General features: G+C 39.7%; 1 protein-coding gene across 6 annotated transcripts in view; it reads left to right on the top strand.

Moving 5' to 3' along the window:
- The window catches only part of DYNC1I1 (dynein cytoplasmic 1 intermediate chain 1), a 198,307-nt gene that overhangs the window by 178,919 nt on the left and 2,540 nt on the right, over positions 1-16,848 (top strand). The gene's annotated exons all lie outside the window — the stretch shown is intronic.

Raw genomic sequence — 16,848 nt, 5'->3', positions numbered from 1 at the left:
CAAAAAACAGCTAAACTGCAGCATGTTTGGCACTGACGGAATCTGCCTCTTTGTTGATGAATACAGTGTAAAGTGTTCTGTCGGCATTACAGTTCCTTGGAAGTCAAGGATGAATCTCTGAGCAATCAGCTTTTATGTAGAGAATTTGTTTTCCATCATTATCTGTGATAGAATACTGAGATATCCATCTCTACATGGTAGGGAAACATTATAGAATACGTACAGAATTATCTGTAACTCTCATAAAGTGATTTTATGGCCCATAGCAAAATTGCTTGTGCATGACTCATAATGTGGATTGCATTCACTTGTGCAGGAGTTGCCTGTCTTCACAAATATTTGCTGAAACTTCTTGCTGTATTTTTAGCATAATTTCTAAATTGTGTAAGGTTATTATATTCAGATTTCCACTGCAGCACTGGCAGGTCAGGCTGTTTTTATTTGTTTTCTATTTTTGCATGATTGTTCTGAAATGGTGGGTTTTCAGTCTTCCAAGTGATATGACAGGCTATGGAAATGTCTCTGATGACAACACAGTCTGATCTTGTCTGGGAGTCTAGACAGGCTGTAGAAATGTCTCTTTTTGTATATCATACACCAAACCATTCACAGGATTGTTTATCCCTGCAAGCTCACCCAGGAGAAAATAGATTTAGTGTTCTCTGCAGAAGAAGTAATATTTAAGTTTTTGGCCTTTTCACTGCATAATCAGAATTCAACTTGCAAAATGAGTCACAGTGATACACTCAGATCAAAAAGAAAGTCAGGCTTCTATGACTTGAGAAGAATAAGAAAAGAGAGCCATTCAAAAGTAGTTATTTGTGTGAGTCCAGATCAGTGTTACATAACGTGTTGTGCTTCATGGATGTTGTGTGCTCGGCCTGTGCGGAACCCCAGCGTCTCCAGCTCAGCTCCATGCATACTTACGCAAATAGATAAATGTCCACCCATACAGCAGCTGACATGTCATGGGCCATTGACGCCCCTTCCCCCCTTTCAGAATAAATGAGGGAACTTACTGATTTGCTGCCTGGTTCATTTACAGTTCTTTTTGCAGTTACTGCTCATTTTGGCAGTATCAGTCTCTGCAGTAATTTAGGACAGGTGGTCTGGACTGCTGCCTCAGATATTACCAGGATTGCTGTGTTGTTAGGAGGGTTTTCTGGTTTAAAAAAGAAGAAAAAGAAGGGTGCTCAGCTGTTCTCCAGCACAACTCTCGTGGTTACAAAGCACTCCCTTAAGGGAGATGCGGAAATACTTTGCAGCTCTAATGCTTGCCACCAAGGGCTTGCACAGTGAATAGCAGCTTTTTCTCTCACTAACCCTCTGTGCCAGTTCATAAAGAGCCCTCTGATGAATTACGTGAGTTACGTAGCTGTCCCCAGTCATGATGCACAGTGGATCCACAGCATGTACATGCATCTCTAGCAGTGTGTGGCAGAAATATGGCAGCCTTTGAGGCTCCCTCTTTCTGTCAGTATGTAGACACTGATAAGTGAGACCCTTGGCTAATATGGGATCCTCCTTGGACTATCCATTTCCTGTGGGTTTGCTTCTGGGATATGGCTAGGCTGGGCTCAGGGTTCAGTTTGAAAGGGGCAGCCCTGCTCCCTCTGTCAACCAGTCATCCCTAGCCACAGACTTTACTGTCCCCCTTTCATGCCAGTAGTAGTGCTTATCTGACCCCACGTTGTGATAGAAAGAGCTAAATCAGTGGAACAGTGTTGACCTTTGGTTTTCCTAAGGGTATTTCTCTCCATGAACTCCATGAACTCACTCTGGGAGAGCAGATGAGCACCAGTGACAGTACTGGGAAGTGATGTGAACATGTCGCTGGGGGCAGGGGGTAGGGAGCTGGACTGCACAGCACTTAGCAACACCTAGCTCTCACATTTGATTCAACCATATCACACCACCTTACGCTCAGCCTTGATAGTTGATCTTTCAGCTGTAGAACGCTACCCTTCTCTTGTGGCACTGACTTCTGAAAAGGTGCCATCTCAGGAAGAGCTGGCATGACATTAGGCTACAGACTCTTTAAAGCTCATCTCTGACTGGTGGATAACCTAATGGCATCCATTTATTTGAAGATGTACCCCTCTGTTTTGGGACGATGGGCGTGATTACTTCCATCAGAGAGTCAGCAGGCTTTTACAAAGACCCTAAATACATTCTCTGAAAACATTAATACTCCACTTCCTTTTCCCTCCTTTTTTAAACCGTGCTTTTCTCATGACTGTTCCAAACATCTCATTAGATTAGCTATAGAGTCGCAACAAGTTGTTCCATCACGAAAAGAGATAGATATATGTGTTCTTGAGCTATAATAAAGCACAGCGTCTTTGAACCTCACATTTGTATATAAGCAAATTTTCTTACCTGTTTGAACAAGCAGAATTGATTCAATGAATTTTGATCAGAGCAGCAAACATACTAGGATATCAAATCATTAAGGAAGATATCAAATCATGTAAGTGATAGGAATTTTTACCTTGTTATATTCATCACTGTTTTAAAGACCTCTTCCAGAGAACAGTAGATTTATTGCTGCAGTCAACCCATGGTTATGGTGTAAAGAGAAAATATTATATGGCCTAAGTGAAAACCTAAGGCTCAAGGCCTAACCTTGCATCCTTTGCGAAGGCAAGGAGTTTAAGATCAGGGCTGCTTTTCTTGTGTAAGAACTTAGGATTTGGCCCTTTTCATTCTGACATGTCATCCAGTCATGGTCTTTATGACAGATAGCAGAAACATGAAGAATATGACAGAGTCCATGACCAGGGAGTTAAAAATAATGGTGACATTTTCAGTTAGACTATGTAATGTTATCTCCTTAGACTATGTACTTTTAGTTGTTTGATTTCAGCATCGTGTCTGAAAATAACTGAACACATTTATTTTCACAGTGAGGGGTCTATTTTCTCCTCAATGCTTGTGCTTTATGCCCATTAGCATTAATGGGAGTTATACACACACTTCCAGGGGAGAAGAGACTTAAATAGTCCATATAGATGTGTTCTTGTAGATCAGTAACCACTGGTTTAAAGAATGTGAATTTAAAAAGAAAACAAATCTGGTTGTTTCAGTGTGATGTCATCTTAAACCTAAATCATTTATTCAGAGAGTTTAACCAGTCAGTATAAATATGCTTTGCTCTCTGTGAGATCTAAATATACAACCCTTTTCTGTTCTAATAGTTGAGATATTATTATTGTGGTGGTATGTAAAATACATCATTTTAGCTTTTGTGGTCTTATAGTTTATTTACTGAGCAGCAAGTTTTCTATATCGTAAAAGTTGATTTTAACAGAGCATGGACCACTGACTATAGATTTATTCACATGTCCAGATGATTGATAGTTAGACCTAACTACGTGTCCCTTTTGTAGATATATTTTATAAAAAGCTTGCTCCCATTGTGCATGCTTCAGTGATGTTACACAGTTGCCGCTCTCATAAATATTCTCTAACAACCTCATTTGTTGTTTACCTGGCTCATTTAGAATGCTGTTTGTGCCTTCAGTTGTGAAAGCAGCAGCTTCTCTTCCCCTTTCCATTATTTCTTTTTTCCATTAATCTCTTCTAGGGCATAATGTGTTTGCAGTCTGGATAAATAGATAGAAACTGAAAATCAATGATTTATTATTTGATTGTAGTAAAATAAAAAGTTAAATAAAAGTTTTCAGCACAGGATTGCAGAAGAGAGTTTAAAACTGGATCACAAGGAACTTGTTACTATATATTGTTTGTTTTGTTAAACTAGTAATGGGACAAACTGTTGCATCTGTTTGGCAGTGTTTCAGTTAGTTGATTCTAGTCATGCTTTTAAAGGATGACCTGCATGCCCAGTGAAACTGGAGAAAAGTAAGCAAAGGTATTTCCCTAGAGCATCCAGGAAGGCTGGCTCTGCCCACTAGGCTTAGCAAAAGAAAGCAATTCCATGGGAAATCTTTGCACAGTTATCATCTGTGTCCTCTCTTCTTTGCAAAGAAATCAGCATCATATTTACATTTATGTGACTTGTTAGGTTTAGAAGTTAATGTTTACTTAAGCCCCTTTACAGCTGCTGCACTGGGCTGTTTGCAAGGTATATTGAAAAGTATACCTTTTCAATATACCTTTTGCAAGGTATATTGAAAAGATTGACTCGCATTTAAAATGTAGTTGTTGCATCAAAATGGCAAAAGTCTTAATTGCAACACTTCAAAGTGAAGTGAAAAGCATTGATTGTGGTGGATAAAATGACAAGTTTCAGGACAGAAATCATGAATGAACCAATTTACTCTTTGATTGGTGTTGTAGGACAACTTCAACACTACAACATGGGATAAAAACATAAGATGTTTTTAACTAGTTAACTAGACTGTAACTAGTCTTGTCTGACTGCTAAATTTACAAAAGGGGAAAAAGCCCAAGAGAGCCTTACTTACACATTTGCTCCATGATGTGTGTTAGTCCTGTGCTGCATTTTGAAGTACATGACCGGTGAGGGAGGAGCTGGCAACTGCCTTGAATATGTGGACAAAGTGATAAAGTAGTGAGTGGCTATAAAATAATTGGTGGCTATAAAATAATTCCCTTTGATTTTGGCAGCCTTTAACAGCTGCTCTGAGATTCTTAAGGTTTGAGGCAGAGAAAAATGCATATTCATGACCAACTCTCACATTTCAGCATGACTATTAAGTCACTTACTTTTCTGGGTACAGTGGGGAACGGTTGGTATTTTGTACACCTATGCTGAGAATCCTGTGTTTCACTGTAGATTTTGTATGGAAAACATATCCAGTGTCTCTTTTATGCAGTTAAAAACTGCTCTAGTCCAGAGGAGAGAAATATGAAGCTAGGTTTTGTGTTGTGCAGTTATCTGAGTAGATTTTCTTGTAGATTTTCTTGTATAGTGTGTACTGGGTTAGGAAAGGGATGTTTTTTTCCACAAAAGTGAAATTGAGACTTGCCATAAAGTATTTTATTTTAAAATCTGAGATGAGTTGTGAGAATTCGTGGAACACAGGTGAATGGCTTATACACATGTTGTGAAAGTAAATGTGAGCAATAATAGGGGGTTATACTTACACTGAGTTTTATTCAAAAGTGTACAGGATCAAGTAAGATACAGTAGTTAAAACAATCCAGGCATAAAGCATAATTAAATGGATTGTGAAGCAGAGCCTGAATTTCACCATTGATATTTTTGCCATGGAGATTTCAATGTTGGCCTCGGAGGATTTTCAAAGCTTGTTTTAACAAAGCAGGATCTCTTACTAGTTGCTGGAAAATGTAAAGAACTAGGGGTTTGGTTTGTTTCCCCTCTGCCCCCAGTTTTATAATGTTCAGTCTTGAGAGACTTTTAGAAATGGAAGCTCTTGGATGACCAAAGGAAAAAAGAAGGACAGGATACTAGGAACTCTGACTTTTTACTTAAATAGCAACTGAAATCTTGAACAGAACACACTCTTCATCCCTCATCGTTTAAATTTTGACTGATACAGCCACTATTCACAAAGGGATTTTTGAAGTAGGTTAAATAAGAACTCCTTAATGAAAAAAATGCACTAGTTTGAAATCAGTCAATTTAATTACTGTGTTTTATGAAGGCCATTACCCATTGCTGATTACTAGGGTGATAAAATCTTTAAGCTTTGGTAGCCTCCATAGGGGGTGAGCTGATCTAAGTAGAGCAAAGTCCAGTCATTATCACCCTAAATACTTGTGTTTCTCATTACAATATTCATTACTTTAGGTTACTGTGAATGCTTTGAGGTCTTTATGTAAGCACTGGTTTATTCTCCTATGGAAAAACAATGTTGTTATGTTGATAAGTTATAACGGAACATTTAAATACTTCTACAGTTTAAAACAAGGGTTGGCTGTATTCATACTATAAGTATATATGCTTATGCCTGTGAGTACACATATACACCCCTATCCATGACTGTACGCATGTCAGTACAGTTGTAGTACTAGTCTGTTAAGAAATGGAAAGGATGTGCGTTACCTTGTTCTTTCAGTGTGTTTTGGTACTTAAAGAACCCTCATCACAGCAGAGGGGGGAGCCTTACAGGACAAAGGCTTACATTCCTGATGACAGTCCATTGTTAAGGAGGTATTTTGCAAGTGGGAAAAGCAAACCATGACCTAACTGAAGTGACTTTTCCAAGACCTGTTGTTGAGGGTTGAAGCTATGTATGTGCAGTGCCAGTCCAGGCCTTGTCTGTTACCTTGCAGTTCCCATTCCTTGCACCTTTTGCACTTCACGCTATGCCACTGGCACTCTGCCCTACTAAATCGCCTCCATCACGATCTCCTAACTCACAAAGCAGCTTCAGAAAACTGACATTGTTTAAAAGATGACTTCAAAATTGTTCCCCCCCTGCCCCTTAAAAATACAAATATTTTAAAAGAATGCTTGAAGCGTATTCATCTGGGAAACAAGACTAGCTCATAGAAAGAGACTAAAGAACTTGGTGTGGAAGGCTGAGCCTGAGACGAATAAATATGATTCATATATTTATACATATAGGAGTACTCAGGGCCAGAGAGAGCAAGCTAATGAGGTTGAAGACAGGGCTTTCCCAAAAACACGTGGCTTCAAGCTGACTGTGTATTAGCTTAAGTCAAATATTAGAAAAATATTTTTAACTATCGAAAGACTGAAGTTCCAAAACAGGTAGGAACAGTGGGGAAAAAGCAGCCTCTCTCCAGTCAAGGTGGAGTCTATGAGCAGGACTGTGTAATGTGCTTCTGTGTGGTATAGCAGTAGACAGAACTTGGTTGACCACAGGGTCACTTTCCGGTCTGATGCCCTGATGTGCGTTCATTCTTAGTAAAGATAGATTTTCTTCTGTTTGATGATAAATGAATATGAAGTTCCACTTTTTTCATTTTACTGCTGGGAGATTACTTGTTAAAACTAAAGGTGAAAGTGCCACATTCTGAAGTTAAATGGACATTAGTGAAAACAGACAGAAAAGGGGGTTAAATAGTCATCCTGAAGGTTCCCTTGACTCTTCATCCTTACCTTTCAGTTACTTATAATAAAATGTGTCAGTAGTTCTCCAGAGATAATCTCTTACTCTTTCCCTGGAGACTTCCATAGGGTAAAAAGACATGAGTTTCCAATATGATACAAATATCTTTTATAAGAATTCCTCAAGTCTTCATCATACAAAATAAAAAAGCTTAAGAAAACCAACCAACGAACCAAGAAAAAATCTGGCTCCAGTCCTTTTTATTCATTTGCACAGTACTTTTAAAGCTGGCGTATGTTTCCTTTTCCCTTGCAAAGGCCCAGATTCTCCCCCTGCAGAGAGGATCAGAGGGAACAAGCCACATGTGACAGGAGTTAATCATGTAGCTTAATGCACTATTAGAAGGCGCTCAGATAATGAAGTGATGAGAGCAACAGAAGAGCAACTGTAAGAGATCATTCCCTTTCCGCCCAGTAAAGCCTGCAGGAGGGGGAGAAGAGAGATCAGCATGTAAGAGTCTTCCTATAGATACTCTCCTGTATTTTCCTACTGAAAAAGGAAACAGTGCGGGGGACAAGAGAGAACAAAAGGCAGGCTGCGGATCTGACGTACTGATCCACTATCAGATGCTTAGTGCATCTGCACTAGCAGTGGCTTCACTAGTAGCTTCTCAGTTTCTGCTTCTCCTGAAAACCCTCGGAGAGGCTCAGTGGAAAAAATAATCCAGATTCGGGCTTTTGATGGTAGTTGTACATGAGGTAGTGGAGACTGAGTGAATGCTTCAGCTGGTCTCTTCTACTCTGACCCACCGACCTCCAAAATTGGTGGAGGGGCAGCTGAAGCAAATGTATGCTGATAGTTTCATGGAGTATATATTTTAAATAATTAATTAGTCGGTAGGAGAATAAAATATTTTCTCTGAAATATTTTCCCCTTTTTTTTCTGATGTAAAAAGTAGTGCAAATGGAAAATGCTTATAGCTTTAAGTAATGTAGAGTATGGAAGGGGAGAAATACCAAATGCAAAATTTAGTTTTAACTCAGATTGCGTGTGGCAATTTTCAGATTTCATTGAAATTCATATACTATCATTGTGGTGCTAAACACTTCTGAGAAAAGAGCTGTTTTGTGTAATTAACAATCTTATGATGCTTCTGTGGTTTCAACCTGTCACATCCAATAGTAGTTTTCATTTTGAGAATCCTTAATTATGTTTTTAATTTTTGTATGGTTTGGAAAACAGTATAAGATGAAAAACTATTTAATTCATGACTTAGAAAACAGCATTTTGACCTAAAATATCAGATAAGGAAAACTCTGGCCCATAATACCTCCTCCTATTCAGCAGCTAAAATTCCATGTTCAGTGTTTAATTTAAATGTGAAATGTATCCTTGAGTGCCTCGTATGTGATGTGATGGAACAGCGATTGAAAAGTCTATGCCTGAAATGCAGAAACCCCAGCTATTTCATGGATAAGCTTTTGCAAATAATGGAATGCATCCAGAATCTCAGGGATGGCAGCAGTGCTCACGCAAACCGAGAACACTGAACAGTCCATTCCCTCATTTTGGTGAGAGTGACCATTTGCCAACAGGGAGCCAGAGAGCAGAGGCAGAAGTCCTACACAATTCCTGCTCCTGTAGATTTCCTGGAGTGAGTCATGGAACAGCAGTGGCTGATTTGGTTTAGAAAGGAAGCAAGCTCAGCAAAGACACAGTGATTTATTCCCTCCCTGAGGCAGTAGTCCTTTATTCAGCTGAACTTTCAGGGACACGCTTTTACCAGTCCATTACCCCGCAGGGCTGAAGCTCTGGTATTTCAAGTAAAAATGCTGGGGCAGTTCTCCCAAGTCAAGGTAGCTGACAGTAAAAATCAAAGGATTTGAATAAATAATAGATGGAAGGCTCCTTTTATTTATCTTCTAGTTTTTGATCAGTTTGATATTTTTAGGCTTATGGTAGAGAAGGAATTCGTATGTAATCACTTAAAGCATTAAATATCCAGAAATTCATGCAAAAAATTACAATGACTTTGTCCGAGAAATGGACATCAAAGCAGGACTAAAATCTTCGTGGGAGCTGAATGACATGCAGTATGCCGCACTGTTTTTCTTACCCTTACCTGTAAATTGATGGTACTGCAGAAGTGATGAACAGGTAGGAACTATGAGACCTTTGCTGATTAGGGCGCCACCTGTTTTGAAGCTTCTCTGAAGCATGGCAGACATGTGATAACGCTCTGCTGCTCACATATCTAATGACTAGACATAAAGTTAAATTATATTAATTGTGTTTTGTTGCCAGGGACCTGAACAGGCGTATAGTCACTGCCATTGAAAGTATCCCATGAGGAGGTCCATAGAAGAGAATCACCACAGAATGAGTGGTGAAAGCAGTCTGGTGTTAGGTGGGTTAGCCTACAGACTCTGTTCTCCACCTTGAGTAAATCAGAGCTCTCTTGACCTAGACTGTTAGTTGCCACAGTAGGTAAAAGAGCTGTCATTTGGTGCTGTCGGCCACACACCTTTTCTGCAGAAACTGAAGCCAGCAGTGGAAGTTCTTATAGCTTAAAGTTCATATTTTGAAAGTAAGAGGTGATCTAAGGAACCAGTAATCTAAATTTCAAGTTTAAGTCATCTCTTTCAGGAATCTGGTGTTTACTCAATATTTTATTCTCTGTAGTGGAATATGAGTGCAACTTTTTTATCCATTAATTAAGAAAAAAAAAAGTTCATAGCTTGAACATCATTCTTTTTAGTTAGTTTAGGAAAGTCTGCGCCAACTCTGATATTATAGGTGGGTCTGTAGCATTGTATATAATTAAAGATGCTTTCCAATTCCTTGTTTTCTTTTCCATATGCCCTATCAAGTTTTAGTCCTTCGAGCAGAAATTTTCCGTGATTGATGTTTGCATCCAGCACAGGTTTAGGGGTTTTTTTGGTGTTTTCTTTTGTTTGTTTGTTTGTTTTTGAGAAAGATTATAAAGACTGTATCAAAAAGCAAAATGAGTAACACAGTCAAATTAAAGGAGTTAACCTAAACTCTGACATTTCCTAACTTTGGAGTGTTAGAATCTGTAGTCTTAATCTTCTCCTAGTGTGCATTTGTGTGTGATACACATGTAATTCACAGACTACATTTTAGACTGCTCTCCTGTTAGCTTGGTACCAAGAGGACTGCTATAGACAAAGAGGTTTAAGTTCAGGAAAGAATGGATAGGTATTCAAATGTGTGAATTCATATGGAGGCCCTTTATACAGCGTATCTTTGCACATTGCATATAAATTATTAAAGCAACACCATTGTTGGTTTTGTATTCAAAACACAATTTACCATCAAATACTTAACAATTTACCAGCTACTGTTCTCCTTAGGAGAAAAAGTTGAAGTTTCCTGGAAATGTATTCTGTTTCTGTTTGAAATTAAGCTTTTTTGTCATAAATTTTCTCATCTTTTTACTGTGGCAGCACTAGTTAAGTCAGATCCTGCTGGTGAATTGCAAAGAAGTAAATCACAACAGACATTAAACTAGATGAGGGCTAAGTAATTAACTTCATAGAAGGGTGGTGTATACTGTGACACTAGACTGACTGCTGTGCATAGAATAAATGCAGTATTTAGGCTGCCTATGGTATTCCACCCCTTCAATTAAGTAAACAAATATATAGAGAGCTACTCTGGAGCGTATCCTTTGTGGTCTAAACAGTGTATCTTATTAAAATCATCTGCATGCAGTATGTGGGGTTTGAGTTCCTGCCAGTGGTTTCATCCATTGTTAACAGTGATGCTAGGCTCTCCCAAGAGTTAAATACAGTGCGACTGCAGTTATGTGAAAAGGGTGCTCTTGGTTACTTTGGTGGCCATTTCGTTGCATATTACCTCCCACTTTGTTTCCATCCATGTGTGTGGCATGGGGTGTTGCCTGGAAAAATATAGGCTTTTTCAGGAAAAAAAAATCCATATAGGTTGAGGAGAATATCAAAGGCACTTTGTAATTGGTTCTGTGGGGCAAGATCAGGGCCAAAATAGGTGCGTGCCTGCCTACGGTATGTGTGTGTATCGAGATATTTAATATTTATGTATGCATGTCTATTTTTACCCCCAAATCAGCCCTAAAAATCAGTGATAAAACATCTGTTGAACTCCAGAGAATAGGATCAGTTGTTTAAAGGAGAATTCTAATTTTTTTTTATGAGTAAGCATTACAATGCTCGTCCTGCAAGTGCTCTTTATTACCGAGAGAATTAGGCCCATTGTCTGTTCTGCTTTTTAGAAAAGATCACGCTGAAATAGTTGTATTTTATCATCATAAAGATATTTTTCCCAACAATGTCATAAATGCATTCAGATGATAATCCATTGCACAAGTATTTGCAGCAGATTTCTTTTCAATACAACACTTAATTTTAGAGGGTGATATGGACAATACATGTTGACAAAAATTCTGCTTAGAGAATACTGCTAAGATAATATTCTCCTGAAGCTACATTTATTTAATGATGCTATTAAATTGAAGGAATATAAAGATGGTGATAAACCACGCACACAAAGAACTTACTGCGAAGTCTGAGAGGTTAGTCATTAAAGCCAGTTTACCATACTTGCTATGTTTTTCACAAACTCAGTGTGATTATTTTCTCGTTTAATTAGTTAGTTCATCAAAGAATGTTTACCTGCTTTTCTCAAAAGTTATAATAGCAAGAAAGTATTTTAAAAATGAGAGAAATAATTAATTTTCATACAGTTTTTGTTTTCCCTTGTTGGATACAAGACTTTTTTGCAAAGGCAGATGTATGGAAATGGAGACAAGTAAATAGATTGTCTAAAATCGGGCAAACCTTCATTCTTCCCCCCCACTGCCCCAACAACAACAAACCCAAATGCAGTTAATAAAAGATGCACATTAATCCCAAAGTTTCTGATCTCAGGAGCATGATGAGTAGCAATAGAGTCCCACCATGTAACTGAGATCAGAGGAAGGGTTTCTGTAGACAAAAAATAAGAAAATGAAGTGCGGGGTACTTCTGTAAAGTGTGTTTGAGTGGTTCGCCGATTTTGCATCAGGAACCACTATCACCTTCAAAGTGGATCTCGAACCACCATGCAGGCTCGTCTGTAAACTGTTAATTGAAAACACTGTGTGGCAAAACGGCTCCCTGGACCAGCTGCAGGCCACATACTTTGGCCTGTCAGACGGCTCCAGATTGTGGTGTAACGGATCATTTTCAGATTCTCCTTTTACACTTGCGTTCACGGGACATCGATGTTTGTAGTGATTAGGTTGTTCTGGCTGGAAAAATTCACTCCCTGAGAGCTCTCCTCAGCCAGAGACTACGCTGGGAGCGTTTAGCCCACACCTATTTCTGCTCTGAGGCATCTGAGCTCTAGACGAAGACACAAACTGTAATTATTAACCTGGTGACTGAGATTCCAAAATACTTCTTCAATAATCAGTGTGGCAGTTTATTAACCGATATCACTGTGACACATAAATTTACCCATCCAGTACAGTCATTAAAAGTAAAGGCCCTGGGTTGAATACAGACCACCAAGCTCTCTTGAGAGTACGGGAAAGTGGCGCCTCCGAAGCGGAGGCTGCTGGCGTGGAAAGCGCTGCTGCGCTTTCCCCCCTCTCAGGAGAGCCCCAGCCCTCGCAGGGGAGCTGTGCTGCGAAGGGGCAGGGCCAGACGGAGGCAGAGGCGCTGTCAGCTCCCACCCCGGAGATCGAGAAGCTCCAGGGAAGGAAAGGAGCCAGGAATAAATGAAATATCCTCAATGAATAGTTAATTTGATGGAAAGTGGTTTTTTTTTTCAGGGAAACAAGCTATTCTGAGATTTGGACAACTCGAGCTGAAACAATTTGGGCCACAAGAAAAGATGGATGGGAGGAGAATATACTGATAAACTCAAAATATGTCTTGTTTCAGCGTTCTGGCTAGATTCATTTAAAAGGCATATTCAAAACTTTTTTTTGTTGTCTCAAAAAAAAATTCTTATTTCTAAAATAGATTAAAATAATAAATTAAAAGAAGGGGTTAAATGATCTGAAAATGAGAAGAAGTTTATGCTGATTTGTGCCTTCAGGCACAGTTTTTCTGTTTTTTTGCTGGCTTGGCCAGTCCAGCACTGGCTGGCACATACGACAGTGTTGACAGTTGGCTGTAATTTTGAGCATATCCTTTTCCTGAGGTCTGTATTACAAGTTTAAGAGCACTAATGTTCAGTGAAGTTTCTAATACTTCAGTTTCTGTGAAAACATAGGAAATAGAGTTTGCCTGTGTAAGATCTTGGGCAGCCTTGCGGTATACAGACAGGAAGCTTTGCAAAAATGCGGAAATCTGTGCCTCGATGCACCAAAGATGGAGGCTGTTCCTGGTGACAGCCGGCGTTTGCCCTGCTGTCTGTGCCTGACTCGTGTGGTGAGCTGCGGGGAGAGCTGCTCTCCTACTCTCTTAGTGCAACGCACAGCGCTCATCTCTGTGGTCAGCATTCGCATTAAGGGGAGCATATGTTTGTGCTTCAAGACCAGAAAACTAACAGGTAGTTGAAATGCTTGCTAGAATGATCACCCAGGAAACCCAGAGAAGAACCTCAGTTTCAAAACATCTGGAGGCTTTGTGAAGGTACCTGGAGATAGGATTTTTCTTGTGTGGACGGAACTGCTGAGTGGGCAGGAGCCGGCCACCTCTAGCTGCAGGGAAGGAGGAGAACAAGAGGACAGGGAGATCTAAGATCCTAATTTGTAATCCATATGTTGTTGCATCCTGTTATTTCACTTTCTGGGCACTTTGTATTCCCTCTGTGCAGCCGATAATTGCCTTCCCTTGGTACATGTAAGTGTGGTGGCCCGGAGGAAGCATAAGCTGGGGAAGACTCAGATAGGTATAATGTGATTTACCTCTAATGGCATAAACTGGTAACATACCCCAAAGCATAGCCAGAAATCCAGGTAGTGTTACTGCCTGAATTCAGCCCCTTGGCTCGCTGAAGTTGCCAGTGCAGCTCTCTGGTGTGGTGTGAACTGTGGCTGCTGCCCATCAGTGCCCGAGTCTCAGCCGGGGACTGAGCTGGGCTCGCTTGGCACAGGGGGGCTGCGCGGCTGCCCTGGGGTGCTGCCCAGGGGGTTCCCGTCTCCAGCCGCCCCGCTGCTCAGGGGCCCGCGCGCTGCCCCCGGCGGCCAGGAGCAGCATTCAAGACTCACCTCTTCTTACCTGAAATCCGCCTAGCTAAAATCACAGTGATGGAGCTGCTGGAAAACTTCATTCTCAGAGTTTGTATCACATCACTCAGTTTTCGCATATCAGGAAGAAACAATTTGTGAACTATTTAAAATGATAAAACCTTAAATGTGCATAGTATTGAGTAAGTTATATGTCTTTAAATTTCCTTATTGGTCATTTAGCAAGCTGTTACAAATATTCATTTTATAGATATTGAGTGCTTTTGCAAGAATATTTAAGGGAAGTGATTTGGGGGGGAGGGATTCTAAAAAAGTGATAGTGATCTGAACAAAACTTTGATTTGAGAAATGAAAGAAAGACCCCAATTGCCCTGAGTTAAATGTCTTCACCCAGATAAAAATGTAGTTACTGTTTTTGCCTCTTGAGAACGTGTTATCTGTCCTAAATGCTCGCTCCTCTAACCAGTTGAGTACATGTGCAACTTCACAAGGCAAAGCAGGTTTATTTGGATGCGTAAACTTGTAGCCATGCTTGCCAGTCTGTAGGCCTGCAGCTTCAACCCTTTTGATATTTTTAAAGCCAGACAGAAGGTAAAACTACTACCATCTTAGAACAACTTAACAGACAAAGGTTGGCAAAATCCACCGTGTTGCTTTGATAATACTATTTTTCCATATTAGAATTACTATCTGACCCAATCTAAATATAATCTGATGGTGTTTAGATTGAAGCAGGGTGAGTAGTTCAGTCAATTAATCAGTTGCAGGTAGTGCTTATGTTCCATTGTGGTGGGATCAAAGGAGAACATTTAATAACATTTATGTTCTTGTTCTGCTCCATACCTTAGTGTCAGTTTATTCAAATAACCTTATGACCCAAATGTATTAAGTTCCTATCTTTCAGTGAACATTTCTACTCTGTGTGATGATCGTGACTGCTGGAACTCTACAACTGTTGCTTTGTAGTACTGGAAGCGGACAGAAAAATGGCAAAAATGCCAAATGAGTGAGGAACCCCTAACTAGCTCTAACCCCCTGCCCTTTTGCCCCTGTCCTGGTATTTGCAGTATGAGTGCAGAAAAGATGAAATGGAGATACATAGATAGACACAGGCTTCCAGCATTTGCATGGGTAAGAGTCCCCAGCTGGGAGAACTTTAATGGAAAATGACTGGAAGGGGAGCTTTCCCACACCCAGAAAAGAAAAAAAATCACATGAGAATGTGAATGGGAGCTTGTGGATGCTTTTGTTTTAATTTGTGGTCTTTTGCTTTGTAACTCTTGTGGTTGAATATTAGACCCTTCACAGAATAAAGTGGGGGAATAAACATCAATTTTGCCCTTGACTTCACTATGGCCAAGATTTCCCTCCTCATTCCTGAAGAATTTACATTAGAGGGGCTTGCTCTACTAACAGCCTATTAGCACAATTGGCCTCTCATTGAAAACAACATGCAGTAAATGAGATTAAATGGGGTAAAATAAGACAAAATTTAAAATAATTAGATTGCATATGGACACTGAATGTTTTCATCTCTGGGCTAAATGTATTCATTTCAATCATTAATTGTTTTGTGTATTAAGTCATTAAAAAGGCTCAGGTCCGGCAAACACTGTCAGTTAAACGTAGTGCGTGCTTCCATTTGCAGGCAAGATTTTCAAGCTTGAGATCTAAAGTTGTTCTAACAGTCTGGCCTTTGTATTTATTTGTCTGTGGCCATGCTGGGGAGAAAAGGAAATTAAATGATCTCAATGTAATAAATGTATTTCATTTTTTTTCTTTAGAATGACGTATTGTCTTCTTGAGCCATTTAATACAATGTAATGCCATTTAGGACTTTCACAAACAAGAAGTGTGGCTTTTTTAAATTCGTAAGTCCTTTGCCTGGGATATTGTTCCACTTTCATGGTTTTACTACTTCAAATAAGTCAGACTCATGTCATATTTTCATTCAGCAGTTAGCTAAGTGACAGTGCCATACATATCACAAGAAATAATCTTTTAGGACAGCAGCAACAATAACAGTGAATTTGCTACACAGTTGGTTTTGACTGCATCTGTGACAGGAGGAGCTTGGCATGGTCCCTTAACTTACTGTGCAGTAGCCTGGGTAGGTGTGTGATTGGTACCAAAGTCGTGCTGCTGCTAGCCGTGCGTTGGTACACTGACCTGCGTTTTGGTTTTATAATTCCTTCTGCTTACACATTTTTTCAAAGAACAGAGATTTCTTTCAAAGAAAGAGCACAACAGGTCCACCGCTATATGTGTATGTGCATATGAGAGAGAGAGAGTGAAAGAGCGGGCGAGCTGTCTCATGTGATTTACTCCTGTATCTCTCTATTCCTGAGAAAAGCCAAGGAGAAAAATGCAAAAAGTGGAAGATGGCGAGGGGAAAAGCCAGAGACAACAGAGTAAAGGGACACATATTCCCGAGAGCTGAGATAGTGTTCACACGGATTGCATTTCTCTGTCTGTAACCTCAGTAAATATTGAGCCAGATTTCAATAGTCAGTATTTCCACAGGCAAAAAGCAAACTTAAGCGTAAACCAGCTTTTCCTGATGTAACTGAATTATTGGTATATACACTACACATGGGAAGCTTTTAAGCACATACTATATTTTTCCCCAAAATATTGGATGTAGGGCCAAAGTCGGACATGAAATAGCTGAGAAAACTCATTGACTCTGGTGAAATATAG

Source organism: Dromaius novaehollandiae, chromosome 2 (genome assembly GCF_036370855.1).
Source record: "Dromaius novaehollandiae isolate bDroNov1 chromosome 2, bDroNov1.hap1, whole genome shotgun sequence".
NCBI lineage: Eukaryota > Metazoa > Chordata > Aves > Casuariiformes > Dromaiidae > Dromaius > Dromaius novaehollandiae.
The sequence above is the reverse complement of the archived record's forward strand: the minus strand, read 5'-3'. Positions and strand labels throughout refer to the sequence as shown.